Source organism: Molothrus ater, chromosome 4, assembly GCF_012460135.2.
Source record: "Molothrus ater isolate BHLD 08-10-18 breed brown headed cowbird chromosome 4, BPBGC_Mater_1.1, whole genome shotgun sequence".
In the NCBI taxonomy this organism is placed as follows: Eukaryota; Metazoa; Chordata; class Aves; order Passeriformes; family Icteridae; genus Molothrus; species Molothrus ater.
The window spans coordinates 63,915,638-63,931,496 of NC_050481.2; the positions used below are offsets into that span (position 1 = coordinate 63,915,638).

General features: G+C 38.1%; 1 protein-coding gene across 4 annotated transcripts in view; it reads left to right on the forward strand.

Annotated features, from left to right (window-relative positions):
- The window catches only part of ZFYVE28 (zinc finger FYVE-type containing 28), a 146,334-nt gene that overhangs the window by 49,305 nt on the left and 81,170 nt on the right, over positions 1-15,859 (forward strand). The window lies entirely within an intron of this gene.

The following is a 15,859-nucleotide window of genomic DNA, read 5'->3' on the forward strand; positions in this document are numbered from 1 at the left end:
AAGTTTAAGTCTTGAAACTGGAGATGGTTTCTCAGAATGATTTGGGAGCACTGAAGCATAGCCAGATCATGATGAAGCCTACAGTAATATAAATTTTAAATTAAGGTTAGTTATTAAACTGTAGAAAAGGACACAGCAGTTTTTTGAAAACTCTAATTACTGAGGTTATTGCCAAGCTGGAGAGAAATTAGTTGTTTTGCCAATAGCCAAAAGATGGAAGATAAGAGTTACAAGCAGTGGTATAAAACCTGTGAATGCCCACTTTGTTTTGGAATTAAGACTTTATTGTCATGTTAACCTGAAATGTGTTCAGAATTGTTTTTGTTGCCACTCTTTCAAGGTGCCACTGAAAAAGTAGATGTTGGAAAAAATTGGTTTTGTGTATGTGAGATACATAGAATAAGCAAAGAGTTAAGTTTTACTTCAGCTTTCTAACATGCATTCTGTTTTATTAGTTCATTATCAGAAATCAGTTCAATCTGTCAGTTTGGTGCTTTATGTGAACTTTTCCAATGGCAACCAGCAAAATTTTTTTCCCCTTGTATATAAATCAGTAAATCTGTCAAAGTCTGCCTTCAGCCTGGCTGTTCATCCATATGCTGCAGAATGGTGAAAGAACAGGAATGCAGCAATTTCTTAGACAGAACTATATTACTGTGTTCTGCAATGCTGGATGTGGAAGCTAATTAGCATTTTTTTGAAATTTCTTTGTAGTTTATTACTCTGTACAAAATTTCACCTGGGTATATGCAAATGGATTCATATTATCTTGGTAGGGTGGTATGATATCTGAATGGCAATGGCTTACAATAAGAAACAGGATTCATTTCCTAGCATCTTGCAAAACAGTTTCTCTAAGTAATTTAACCTTTTCTGTGTGAAGCAGTCACTAGGGAACCTTATGTATAATGCTACATTATAATAGGCTCTTGCACATAAACCAGCTTTTAACATTTTTTCCCCAGTATGCTGCAGAGCTTCAGTAGTTTGTTTTTAAACTGAGCCAAAATAACCATAACAGCTTTTTGTGGGTTTAGAAAGCAGATGTCAAGATTCTCAGAAATGTCTCACTGCCCTAGTGCTGTATTTGAATTTCTGCTGGTGCAGATGTGAACTGTGATGGGCTAGTGGGTCATCTGATCCTCTAAAATTATTTTACAGCTATCAGATCAGAAATTTATATAATGAAATAATACATAATTTTATGGCAATGTAATTTCTAATGAGAATTTACTAGATGTTGATTTTAAGGCGATAAATTCAGACTACTGAGAGAATAAACTTGAATGTATGTAAAAGCTTTCTTTCCTCTTAGAGAGCTCACATTTCTCTTCTCTTCTCAGTCCTCCTTTGCTGCACTGTAAGTTTTGCCATCAGGTCCAGTAGACTCAGTGATTTGAAGGCATTAGGAAAAATAAATCCACCAGTGTATACACTCAAATGAATGCATCCTGCAATATGTTACTGCTAAAACTACTTACACTTAGAGCAAGTAATTAAATTCCACTGATGAGATTATTTTTTCTCCTCAGAATGGGAAGTGTCCTTTTCACTTTTCTGCTTTTCTTATAATCAAAACAACATATGTTGTAATTACTGGTTTCTTGACGAATTCACAGTAATAATCATAAACTGTTGGTTGGTTTTGGCTTGATGCAAGAGCATTGGTGTTGTCTTGAATGAGGTATTGCCAATATACAAGTAAGGATTAGGTTTTTTTGGAATGGGTTTAGTATATTCAGTGAAGCTGTATTGCAGGCAGGACATGGCTTTAATCCAAGGCTTTTCCATCAGTTATTGGGAAAAAATTGACAGAAACTTTGCCCCAGTAGTAGATGTAGTTTTGAGGAGATTCTTTTCTCTATATCTGCCATTTCTCTCTGTATCAGTGTCCCACCAGTGTTTTCATCTTGATTGGTTTGATCTCAGTTCATTGGCTTCTCTCTTGGTGCAGAGATTTCAGGGCAAGCTTATGGCAGTGGCCAACTAAACCAGTGCATCTCATCTCCCCTAGCACATGACTACTGTTCTTTCTTAAAATTTGTTTTGCTTCTTTACATTTGACCTGTTTTCCCACGTGAGTTTGTTGGGTTTTTTTTTTTGTTTGATTGGTTGGTTTTGTTTTGGTTTTGTTTTCTTTCTTGTTTGTTTGGGTTTGTTTTTTATTTTATAAGCCAAGGCTGCTAATCCATGTGTAATTTTGGAGCCATCAGGTATGATGTCAGCTTTTCCCCTTCAGTCTGAGAATGTTTTTCTGAGGAGAAATAGCATGTTAGCAGAGGGCTGCCTCAGCAGCCTGATCTAGAGGACAAATGGGAAAATCAAGTAACAGGAGCTTCCATGAATGAACACATCTTGTACTTCAGAAGTATTTTGGCATAGCTGAGCCATCTGCTGCCTAGAGCTGGAAAGTTCTGAAGGCACTGTCTGCAGTATGTTGGTTCCAGCTTATGCTCTGTCTTTGCAGGATTTGGTCTTTTTACTTTGTCTTCATAGTCTCATGTGGGGCTTTGTCCTGTACAGGTGTGCACTCATTAAAACTGAAGATTCTTAATGCCCAGTTCTCAGGGAATGGGCTGTGATTTGAAAACCAACAAACTTTGGTTTTCCTCTGGACTCTTTGGCATTATGCTTTTTTCCCTCCCTATTTCTGGGGTGCTGTGGCTGCTTATGCCTAAGTGAAATTTTTCTTGGCACAAGCTGACAGACAAACTTGAGAAATAGACTGAAAAACTGCTACTTTTGACTCTTTTCCCGCTAGGAACTGTGCTGATTTTATGAATGGGAAAAAAATCCTCAGAGCTTGTTATTCCAGTCTAGGTGGAGTTAATGCTTAGGCTGGGTAAGGGTTTAGAAACCTCTGAAAGGACTCAGTCAGTCATGTGGGAATGTGAATCAATGAACTACCACCTTAGGAAACTTAGACATTTAAATTTCTCACTGAGAATGTTTCTTCATATGTCTTCAAAGTATATAAAAGAATATTAGTGACTGAGGTCCACCTGAAATGTGTTCAGAATTGTTTTTATTGCCACTCTTTCAAGGTGCCACTGAAAAAGTAGATGTTGCAAATAACTGGTTTTGTGTATGTGAGATACGTAGAATAAGCAAAGAATTAAGAAGTTTTATTTCAGCTTTGTAACATGCATTCTGTTTTATTAGTTCATTATCAGAAATCAGTTCAATCTGTCAGTTTGGTGCTTTATGTGAACTTTTCCAATGGGAACCAGCAAATTTTTTCCCCTTGTATATAAATCAGTGAATCTGTCTTGTGGCAGCATGAAAGAGACTTTGGGATGTTGCAGAGAACGAGTGAAGAGTTTGCTTTTCTAATTTCAAGTGATTTGCTCTAGTTGCTGTCATCCAGTTAGTTTTTGTGCTGGTATTTTGTTATAGTGGGGTTTCTTGGAGGTTAACCCATGGGTTAACCCATGATTGAGTGGGTTGGTTGGTTATAAGGGCAGTGTCAGTTTTCAAACTGCAGTCCCCTGTACTGAGCAATGCTTGTGGTGAGGTACTAAGGCAAGGCTTTGCTGGACTGTCATCCACTGCAATCAGAATAAATTCCTCAGCATGTAAAATTAAATGTATGAGAGTCATGTTGTCCTCTACAGTTAATTGATGAAGTGTATAACACTGCTCTGCTGGGGAGTTTTCCCATCTGTTGCAGAGGACAGTGTGTGCAGAGGAATTGTGAATCAGTGCTGGCCTGAGCAGAATGAAGAGAAAAGGAACTTTGTGAATTCTAAGTGTTGGGGTTTTTCGATGTTTTCCCTGCAGTATATCTTGCTCTAAGTGCTGTACATGTTTTTATGCAACTATTTCTTCAGAGAGAAATTAAGTGTGTAAGAGAAATTTCTCCCTTTTGTTCTCTTTTGGGAATCACAAGGCTCTGTTGGGCCACCTGGCATTCTGGGCTGAGTGCAGGTCCAGCTGGGCAGAACAGAGTCACTCATGCGACACTGCAGAGCACAGCCTCACTAAGCTCCTTTGCAGAAATTTGGGGTGTTTGGGAGGTTCTCTATGTCTGTGCTTCACAAGTGCAAACAACCCTGTGGTAAGAACATTATATATAATCATTAGGAAGTCTAGCAGTCTCCTGGTTTTTCATATTTTGCATAATGAAATTATTTCATGGGAAATAAAGATGTTTGTAATAGCTCTTCTGGTAATTTAGCAAGTCTCACTTCACAGGTAATTTAGTTTTTCCTTTATGGAATAAAATAGCTTACATAGCTTTCTTGAGGTTTTCCTTTACTAATACAATTTCATATATACAATGGCTATTAATGTAATTTTCATAATTCAGATTATTTAATTTACAGAATCACAGAATAGTTTAGAGTTGGAAGGGATCTCTGGAGATGATCCAGTCCAACATCCCTGCCAAGGGGTACCTGGAGAAGGTTACATGGGAATGTGTTCAGGTGGATTTTTAATGTCTAGAGAAGGGGAGACTCCATGACCTCCCTGGGCAGCCTGTTCAGTGCCCTGCCACCCTCAATGTAAAGTTCGGACTCGTGTTGATTGAAACTTGTTGTGTTTTATTTTATGGCCATTAGTGCTTGTCCTGTCCCTGGGCACCACTGAAAAGATCTGGCACTTTGGGATTTGTCTTGCCAGGAGCCCTGCATTCATCACAGCTTGAGAATTTAGCTTTGGGTTTTGATGCTCAGAAGTCACCAGTGAGGAGGGCTGGATTTACTATGGAACTCCAAGATGCTTTCAAAGAGGAAAGTTTGTGTTGGGTTTATAAATCCATCTTTTCAATTTATATCTTTGTTTCCTATGTTTGCTCTGTTCTCAACACTAGTATTGAGTTTGGCTTTGTCTTAGTGCTTTTAGTTGTTGCTTTTTTTGTATCTTGTACTTCAGATTTTTATTGTCTTCCTCATTGCAGCACTTGCAGCATTCAGTGACAACTTAAACAGTGATCACGATGTTACACATGTGGATTTTGTGTAATTTAAATGTGGAGCTGCCTGTCTCAAACTGGTCTTTCTGAAACAACCTGGGAATTTGTGCCATAAATTTGACAGATTATTTTGCTGAATGTGGAATTAATATCTAAATACATGTCCCCTTAATGAGTCATTGTGTTGTAATCAGTCAGTACTTTTACCTTCTTACTGTAATTAGACCCACCTACCCCCCTACAGGTAATGCCCATATTTGTCTCAGGTTGTACTGGGTCCTCACTAGTCCTTAGGCTGGTGTAGGTAGTAACACAAACAATCAAGCAGTAGCTGCTTGGAGAGTAGAAATACACTGCCAACTTGATTTACATTTCTATTTTCAGTCCATTTCAAAATCATAATTGTGTTTTGCTGAATATAAATAATCTTCGATGGCCCTTGAAAATACATGCATATCCCCAGACGTCATGAGTTCCAAGTTATATTCTTCTGCCTGTCATTTCCAGTTGATAAATTCTGGACTTCCTTTTTTCTTTCAAATAAATAAACAAAAAAGTAAATGAATAAAATTTCTCTCAACACATACTTTGATTGTGGATATTAGTCATGGTTTTGAATGGTGTTTGTGTTCACAGCACAATTTTGGGATGTGATAACATCATCTCTGAAGTTAATGTATCTTCCTGACCAGAACCTTTAATTGGATGTGCTCTCTTTTAGCCTGTCTTGTAATGATTTTCTATGAATATCATTAATAATTACAAATAATGTGAAAAAATATCAAGGAAAACAAATAGCAAAAAAAATTTGAGTTATGATATACAGGTATGAATATATGCAGTTTAAAAAAAAACTCCCTGTCAGTCTTCACTCCATTTTCTTTGAAAACAAATGCTGTATTTCACCTATAACTTGGTGAGGAAAAGCAATATAGCATTAGAAATCTTAAAATATTCAGTACATGAGGAAACTGTTGCCTGACTAGATGAAGTAACTGCTTGGAGGAATAACCAAAAACGTTTTACTGTAAGACTTTTCAATTAATTGCTTTGACTGTGTTTGCAGGATGCAACACAAGTGTAAAATATGGCTCTCCTTTAAGTATTTTTCCACAGTTCCTTGGGTCATGTGTATTAAAAGCAGGAGGTTTGTGTTTAATAATGCATTGAGATTTTTTTTAGATCATCATTGGTAGTCCCTGAAGCTCTGCAGGCATTTTCAGTCTGCAGGCTTGCCTGTGTCATGCACACTGGATTTTGGAAATTAAAGCAGAGCTGTGGCTCAGGTGTGGTGTAACCACTGCTGAAGAGAGCAAAACAGAAAAAGCTGGAGCTAAATTCAGATGCAAGGCAGTTTGTCTCTAAGGTAGCAAGAAGGGGCAAAAAAGAGATTTTATTTCAGTAAGCTTTAACTGGTGTCTCTTGCCTTCAGAAGAATTGTACCATTATGCTCCTGGCAGATCTAGAGGGATCTGGAGATCTCATCTTTGAACCTTGGAATGGAACAGCAAAATACTGATTGGGCTGGAGAGATTCATGTCTGCTTTAGGCAGGAGCACTGTGGGAAAGTACTTCCAGGTTCTCACCTTCACTTTGCATTTGTTACACAAAACAGAGAGGCTAGAGCAGGAAAATGAGCAATGGGAGCATGCCTGTGGTTGTTCTTGCCTTTTCTGGAGCAAATTGACATGGTTTAGGTAAGTGATGTGGTTGTGTGACTGTAGGTCAGAAAACTCTGGGAGTCAGGCTGGATGCAACTGTTACTGATTGTTTTCAGAGCAGTCTTGAAATTAATGGCAATGATTAGGAACTTGGATTTCAGAAATGTCAGGAAACGTTGACACTTGGATTTTATGTTACTTAGAGAAAAATATTCACTGTTTTGCAGCTGAAAAGAAATTAATAGCCTTGATCCAAGACTGCATTTATGCTGAACCTTGTGTCAAATGCAGTATTCACAGTGAAACCAATGGAACAGTTTGAGCTGTTGTGTGATTGAAATAAAAGCTAAAGCTACTCCAGCAGGTGTGCTTCCTTCAGGTTTTGGAAGCACTGGAGTTCTTTGCCCCATTACATGTGAGGTGTCTTGAGTCTTTCTGTGATTTTGGTATGGTCCCTAGTTAGTGTTCATTTCTGGAGCCTGACTGGGGTGTAGAGCCTGCAGAGTGCAGGGATGGTAGAGAAGATATTCAGCTGTGCTGGAGCATAAAGGTTTCTATTGTCTGCTAATAAAGGCCTGCAGCAGCTGTTTACATTGAAATAGAAGTGAATTTTTACTTATGAGCTGGTATTTTTGCATTACTTAAGCTAGCTTTGTTTTTCAAACATCACATTTCTCCTTTTTGTGGTATCTCCATTTCTCCTTTTTGTGGTGTCTCCAATGTAATGTTGTTTTTCAATAGCATTATCAAATACAGTAAAGGAAAACTAGTTTCAATCATATTCCTTCCAAGGCATTGTAAATATTACAGTAAGCATTACTGGCAATGAATTTCCTTTTAGCATCAGTTCTGCAATTAATGCCTTTGTCTATTCTGCCATGTAGCATTCTATAGAAATACCTGGCAACCAGAAGTTTGCAGAATGCATTTGGGGACAACCAACAGTTATGTGAAAGCAATATTGCCTGTCAATAAAGGATAATAGGCAATAGAGTGTATATGTAATAGCTTCTCTGAAAGCTGTTGCTGAGAATGTGGGAAAAGTGTCCATTCATTAAATAGGTGGTGCCATAATTATGTAGGTTTTTATAAGTACCTGAAGAGGCAGCAGCCAGGTCAGAGGAGCTTGATCTTTCCAGAAGAAACAATATGTGATTTTTAAATCCTTGTATGAATCACTTATATGATTGACTAGAGGGTTTGGGGTATTTTTGTGTTTTGTTTTGTTTGGATTTTTGTTTTATTGTTCCTCTCAATAAATGGATTCTGTTCATATTAAGCATGAAAAGCATTCATAGTTGCCTTTAAATTCTGCTTAGTTTTTGTGCATTCTGTGTCTTGATTTAAAAGGAGCAGTTTGGGGTGGAGAATAGCTGAAGACTGATAGAGCTTATCCAACATGAATGCTGATGAGGAGAACTGGTCAAACTCAAACTGTGTGCTGAGCTAGCACAGAAAACAGCAATAGCTGTACAAACCCATTTGTCTCCCAGGAGAGATTTTCTGCGTGACCAGGAGACCAAGGACAGACCTTGAGGATATTGTCTGAAAAGACCTGTGAATGTCTAATTGAGCAAAAAAAAAAAAAATCAATTCAGCAGGGAGTGGGAGCAGAGGTGCATGGGAGCCTTGTGCCATGCACTAGCATCCAGTTTCCTGTCTTCAGCAAATACCTGCTTTTTGTGTACTTGAATATATTTTGTTGTTGTTGGACTGCCTCAGAACTTTAAACATGGTTTAAAGTTCTGTGTAGTCCTGCTGTTGGTCTGTCTGTCTGGTGCCTTTCCCTTTCTTTTTGTTCATGTTCTGGTAATTTTCAAAGCCACTATTCATGCTCAAGTGTGCTTGGAAAAAGGATACTGATCACAGTATCAAGTCATTAAAAGCAATGAAATCCCTACAAGTTCCCTAAAACTTCAGGTAGGCTCTGCCCACAAGGAGGTGGGGTCTTTCTGCATAGAGAGATGGTTTTAAATCCTTGAGATTGAGGACTGTGTGTGGAGTGTTTGACATGGGTGAAGCTGCACAGATAGGTGCTGTGCTAAACATGGGACAAACAATCACTGAACCTTGCTGTTACCTGGAAAACTGAGTAGGAAACAGTGTGACTGACGATGGCACTTGGAAAGCTACCTGCTTATATGATTTAGCTGAAATACTGGAAATAAGATCAAAAGATTTACTTATGCAAACATTCATTTGAAGTTATTGTCAGAAGGCAGAAGCTGGGAAAAGTTTCTGTGCTGAGGGCTGTACAAGCAGTTTCTTTCATCACCAGGTTTGAACAGATGCACTTGGAAACAAAGTTTTGATGAAATCTTTTTGTTGCAATGATTGATTGTGCTACTGATATGATGCCAAGGTAGTTAAATCCCAAACATCTGTCAAGGTGTTCAGCTTGAGTTTATTGAAAGTCTCCTACAAGGAAATGAGATTATGTATGAGCAGCTTTACACAGATGATGGTGCTTTTATTAAAATATGATATGGAACACCTCAGACTTACCCTGAGTTTGCTGAGCCAAAAAAAACCAAAAATGTGCTTTGAACATGAAGAAACTGAGGAATGTGCTATGCCTGTTAGTACCTGAGAAGGACTGTGGAGCAACTCTTTTGCAGTCAGCAGGCTTCAACTTGCTGGGTCAGTTTTCCCTCTTGTTGGGACTTTGTCTATGTTCTGATTAAGATATTCTTGTTATGATCTAGAAGTAAAAAACGATGTATGGCATCTTGTTCAAAATGAGTTAGTTCTGAACAGCAAAGCAAAATTCATATTTTATCAGGTCTGCTAAGCATGACCAAAATACTGGTACTATAGACCTGAGAAGGAAAAAATGATTCAGGAATGTGTGTGCTAAAAGGTGACAGCCAAAAAGAGTCTTCAAAATAGTCCTTTAACTTCATAAAGAGGTTGCTTGAGGTTGTTGGGTTTTTTCATTTATTTGGTTTAGTTGGATTTTTTTAGAATAAAAGTCTGGTTCTGAAAGGAAAAAAGGTTATAACAACATAATAACTCAGGAGAAATTAACATGTTAGACATGTCTAAGAGGTCATTACTGGCCCAAATATTTAGGAGTTGTTATAAATATTTAGACACATCCATTTGACATGGTATAACATAACTAGAGTGGGTTGAAAGTCCTCTAATGTGGTAAGTTAAGATGTAGTGTGCAGGATGGTTTGCATTGCTGCAGGACAAATTGCTGGGTGCCACTTGCAAATGCCACAGGATTGCTCTGTGCAAGCTGGGGCTTTACATCTGGAATTGAACATAATCAATCAGCAAGCCCAGGGAGCTAAATTGGCTCTTTGTCTCTTGATAGGTAACAAATCACTAAAAGCACTGCAGGATCAATTTTGTTTGAAGAGATGCTTAGTGTAATGTTTAAATACAAAAATCTAGACAAATCTTGAAGCAAACTGCATAAAAGCGTTTAGGAAAAAAATATTTAGGAGTGATTTGTATATTTCGATATGTATCCTGACAAGCTGAATTTGTTTCTAAGTAAATATTTGTTCTTTAAACTTGATTGTTCTTGCAACAGCTGAGAGTGAAATCTGATTAGCTTAAGGTCAGACTCTGAGACATTAGCTGCTGGGGGAGGCTTTGGGTAAGTGTTTGACGAATTCAGAGGGGTGGGTTGGCCTTGTCTGGCTGCTGGGTGCCCACCCAGCCGTTCTTTCACTCCTGTGGAGAGCTCAACAGGTCAGGGGAAGAAAATAGGATGAAAAAGCTCTTGGGTCAGGATAAAGACAGGGAAGTCACTCACCAGTTGCCATCATGAGCAGAACAGATGCAATATGGGTAAGGCAACCTCGAAGGTTCCCCACTCTTCACTTGGTACAAGTGGCTGCTCCATCGCTCCCCTACAGCAAAACCCCTTTCTCTTCTGGGGTCCCTGTTCTTTCCTAGAAATCAAGGCTGTGGCTCAGCTGCAGAGCACTCCTGTTCTGCAGAATATATGTCCAAAAGGTTCAGTAATTTGTATTCAGCATATGCTGCTGTGCTTCCCCCAGAAAATATGGATTTGAGCACATGCTTTTCCAGATTAGTATGATGAACACTCAAAAATAGAAACTACATACACTGACTCGATCTATCAAGAGTGAGAACCCACAGCATGGCAGTCTCAGATGTTTGGTACTCTAGTTAAGCATAACCATTACAAAATTTTGCTTTTTGGGGGGTTGGAATTACACCCAATGTAGAGAACATTGGGAAAATTTATCCACCTGATTTTTGTTGTCCTATGAATCATTATCTCACTGGGGTTGTTTGTTTTGTTTGTCTTTTTGCTTAAGGTGCTGCCAGCATTTTATTGTGTTAACAAGCTGTTCACCTGTCTTTCTTGCTTGTGTAATGATATTCTATAGATAAACACAGAGCAGCTGGCAAAGCTTTAACCAGGCTGTTGCTTTTTTCACAGTGCCTTTTTTTTACATATCCTCGTGATCAATTACCAATTGTTGTCTTCATCTCTGAATCCTTTTTCTTTTTATGCATGTGCAACACTAGGGTAAGACTTCATGACATTGTACAAAATATGACTCTTGAGGGATTTTTTTTTTTCCTTTTTTTCTTTAACAGATAGCACTTCAGATGGTAGACTAAAAGGAAAATACCACAAACTAACTAAAACCAGGACCAAACAATCCCCCAACTATGTACTTGAAACAGCAGTTCCTTTTTCATTTAGTATGAAGAAAAATTTTTGCTGCTAAACCTTCTGACAGTTAAATGCCAGAATTTTTGACTCACCTGCTTGTTAGAGAATTATTGTTTCTTCTTGCTATTTATCAGCATTTGGAAATTAATGACAAATTCCAAGTGCCTGTCCAAAGGAAGGATGTGAATACACTTGGTTACATGTGAGGTGAGAAATAAGCAGATGTAGCAACCTTCTGATCTCTCTTTTTTAAGAAGTACTTTCAGTCTTTGGAATTTGTCATCTCCCAGTTAAACCTACACTGCAACTGTGACTGGTGTAAAAAGCTGTCAATTGATTAAGTTTCTGTTGCTGTAAGTACATTTTCATAATGGGGATAAGTAAACTTTGGACTTTGTGCCTAATTTCTGTGACTATTGAACAATTTTTTTTTCCTGATAATGTTTTGTAGGTCTTAGGTAAATTTTTAGCTTAAAACTAGTTATTTGCAACATCATTTGTAAGTTTTGAAAATACTGAATGGGCTCATCAGTGCCTTTATTTTAATTTTAAAGCCTAATTCTACCTTTTGCACAGACCACATTGCCAACTGGTACAAAGAGTTGTTTTCCAATAGAGAAGCATTATTTTCTGTACACTGCAGATAGAAGCGAGTTTCTAACCTATAGCTTCCATGAATTCTCATCCTAAAGGGAATGTGCTTTCTCTTGGGAAGTCCCTTTTAAAAATTTTCTGTGCTATGCAGTAGGTTCATGTTTGGGACTGTCTGATAATGGCAGTACTTATTTTGAGGATTGGAAAGTTTGAGGTGGATCCTGTGCCTCTTTCCTTTCCCTGAAAATGTAGTAGGCAACAGATTTAGACTGAGAACAACTGGAATCTTTCTTATTAGAGACCACTACTGTTATGAGCTGCCTCTGAGGCAGGCTAACTGAGATTCCTGTTAATAAAATCCTTGGGCTGAATTACAGTGGAAAGACACTGAGTGACCGGTGTATTTATGAGGCAGGTTTATTTTAAAACAATTCAATTGCAGTGGAAAGTACTTAGGCATTTTGTTTCTCTGCTATAAAAGTATAAAAATATCACAAAATATGTAAGGAAAAGAAAGAGAAGGGTAAGAGCAGATAGTTGAGAGGAAGGATGACACCACCTGTGGATCAGGTGATGAGGCTTGATTACTATTTTGCTGTTCTCCTGTTCACTGATGTGATCCTTTGGGAGTGGGGACCTATAAAACCAAAAGTTTGTCAGGTTATGTACATTCAAGCTGGCTTGGAAATGCCTGGATCCCTTCCTGGGTGGGATTCTCCAAGTCTCATGCCACACTATGGGCTATGTACAGTGCACTGATGGAGAATTCCCAAAAAGAGTGAGGGAGCACTTTTAGGTCCTGGGTAGTCTTGAGCCCTCTCTCTTGGCCCTGTCCACTCCTTGACCCCACTTCCATGTTTCTCCACTTTGTTTTGTTGTTCACCATGGACCTGAACAGGAAAATTAACTCCAGAAAGGTGCTGCCCTGTGTTTGCACAGCCCCCATTTCCAGGCACATCCTGTTCTGACAGTTAAAAAGTATTGCACATGTTCTGTCACTAAATATTGTCCTGTGATTGTGAGGGGTTTCATGCAATGTGTAATAAAATACATGTATTTGTGTAAAATGCACCTTTTACCAAGTGCTCCTTGAAAAGTTACCCCAGTGGATGTAGGTTTGCTTTGTTCCCATGTCAAAAGGCAATCTGGATTTACCAGCAGCAAAGGCACATAATTGCTGCTTTTCTCTATAGTTTTGTTCCATAGGGATCAAGTCAGGGTTCCTGAGTGTGTGGCAGAAAAGCAAATGCTTAGTGCTGGAAGAGTGCCAGTGAACAGTGGGAGATCTGGTGCTTTTCAAGTCCATGGAATTTATTTTAAGGAAGGTTGGGTTTTAGCTGTTGTTCTGAAGACTTTAGATCAGCAGCTCAGAAATGATGGATATTATTTTCCAGAGGACAGCTGGCAGGCTTCAGAAGATAGTGCCATCACTAGCTGGGATCTTGCTCATTTGCATGGTTCCCTTGCTTCTGTCTGTTCTTTGGCTTATTTGGGATCATCATGTCTTCTTTTGGTGGTGGTGGTGGTGGCTGCATTCCTGTTGCAATCTCATTAGAAGAAAAAGCCTGAACAAGATCTGTACTTCAAAGATCTGTACTCTACTAAGGATCACGGAAACCTGGGGAAAACTTTCCCTTTGGTGTTCAAATTATGGGCTGCTGTCAGGTCTAAGATGACACATGTTATGTTACTCAAAAAGAGGTGGTATTGATACTTGAAAGCTGCTGTTACAAGTCGTGCAAAAAGTACTTGCAATTTTCTTTCAAAAAGGGACATGTCCCTAAGAACCACCCTTGTGTCTGTAAATATGATTTTCAAAATTATTCTTACATTCCAGAATTACTGTGTGGTTTGAGATTGTTCTGTTGGCACCCTGGCTTCTTGTTGGTAGTTTATTTTTTGGTCTCTTTCCCATGTTGGGAAGTCTGTGCTAGAATTTTTCCTCTGTGTTAGTTGTCACTGTTTTTTAGGGAGAGTTCCTGGTTTTGGTCTACCAGCTTGTTTACAAGATGTGAGAATAGCATCTTTTCTTTGATAACATGCAGTAAATAATTCTACAGACCTGTTATTGATCTAATAACGTGTAACTAGCTAAAAGGTCTCTTAAATTATAGTCCATTTAAATCATTTTTGAAAAATCAGATCAGAATTCATTATGCAATAAACTGAACTAACCTAATCCTGATCACTGTTAATTGGTCAGACTTGATGGGTAAAGCCAGAATGTAACAGTTAAATAGTTAATGCAACTTTTTCATATGGACAGTTTTAGACTGACTTGGTGCATGACAGGCAGTCATCTTCTGATTTTGGTATCTGACCTGTTGAGTGGAATTTATTAGAAAGTAAGAATCATTAAAATAAATATTCAGTGAATGATCTTTCATAAAATAAAAGGATGGTGTATTAGTATATAACAAGGCTGAATATGTGTTATTTTGTTTGGTTGGAGGTTTTTTTTTGTTTAATTTGTGGTGTACTGATCCCTGTTTTGCTACTGACTGGAATGATAGTTTGTGTACAGGATACAAATGGGGATAGTAAGTTTTGACCCATATATGAAGTGATGGTTTCAAATCTGTGAAGAGTGTTCTCCAGTGGTGTGGTACATTGTGCTGGCAATAAAGATCCTCAGGATAACCTGGGCCATTTGTTGGGCTGAATATGTGGAATATAAAGAGATACTAGGCAGAAGGAAGACAAGGTGTACTTGCACAATGAGATTCCTGCCTGGAGAGCTGATACTGAAGAGGCTGTTGCGATGATAACAGCAATATCACCACATCCAAAAAACCTCCCTGTGCAACTAAACAAAAATTCTCCCCTGGAATCCCAAAGCCATAAGTGCATCCCACAGTGACATGGTTAAAGGGGTTACTGCAGTCAGTGAAAACAGAAATAGGCAAATAGAACTAATGCTGAATAAGGCAAAATGACCAGTGTTGGTGAAGTCCAGCAAATCAAAACAAGAACTTGGATGCATTAATTTGTTGCTAAATGAGATGATTTCCTGAAACAAACTACCAGGGTAAGTGGTAGGTTCTCCATGAGATGTTTTCATTAATTTTAGTAGCCAAGGATGGGAATTATTAATTCTTATTCTTCCAAAGAATAGTAAGGAATTTGGATTAAATTGTTTGAACCATATTTTGCATAAACTGAAAATAAAAATTGGCATTGAACATGGCACTATCCCTAATTTTCTGTTACTTTTAGTGCAGTAAATTGAATTAGTAAACTTTTGTTTTATTCACTTTAAGTGGCCCCCTGTGAAGAGGTTTAGAGTTTCATGCAGTTTCATCTTGCCAGGGACCACATATGATTGACACAATTAATCAAAGATCACACTACTAATCCACACCAAACATAACACAGTTGAGAGAACTCAATTAAAACTTCCGTTCCTCCAGTTGCAAAAATCAGCCACGTGGGAGCTGTGTCTCAGGCATACTTGTTTTGCCTGAGACCAGTCTTAATAAATTGCCTTATTTTGCTTCTGCAATGCAATTTAGATGCTTAAAAATCAGTAGTCATGCTTTGTCACAATTTCATACACAGACTCCTGCATCTTTGTTTATTGTCTAGAGGGTTTTAATGGTTGTGGATAAATGCTGAAGGAAAAGGTAAAAATCAGAAATAATAAAATCATCGAGTAGAGAATGCTTAAAGAAATGCTTTACTAAGCTTGACTATAAATACAGAAATTTAGAACTAAACAATGTAAAATTTAGTAATAGAGTAATTACATGCTCTCCCTTTTATTATCATTCATTTTGAATTTTGTTTGTTTCCCTGACCATATATCACCAGCTTTATTCTTCTCCCTGGGCACCTTTATAGCAGGGCTATAGTGAAGACATTATTCAAGAGTGTAGATTTTTGACAGCTTACAATTAAGATGTTGGAACCAGAACTCCTAGCTGTTAATGTTCAAAAAAATCCTTTTATGGTGTAAACCTTTACTATTAGTATTTCTCAGTGCTTTTGAGGAGGCATTCCTTTATTTGTTTGGTCTTTATTATT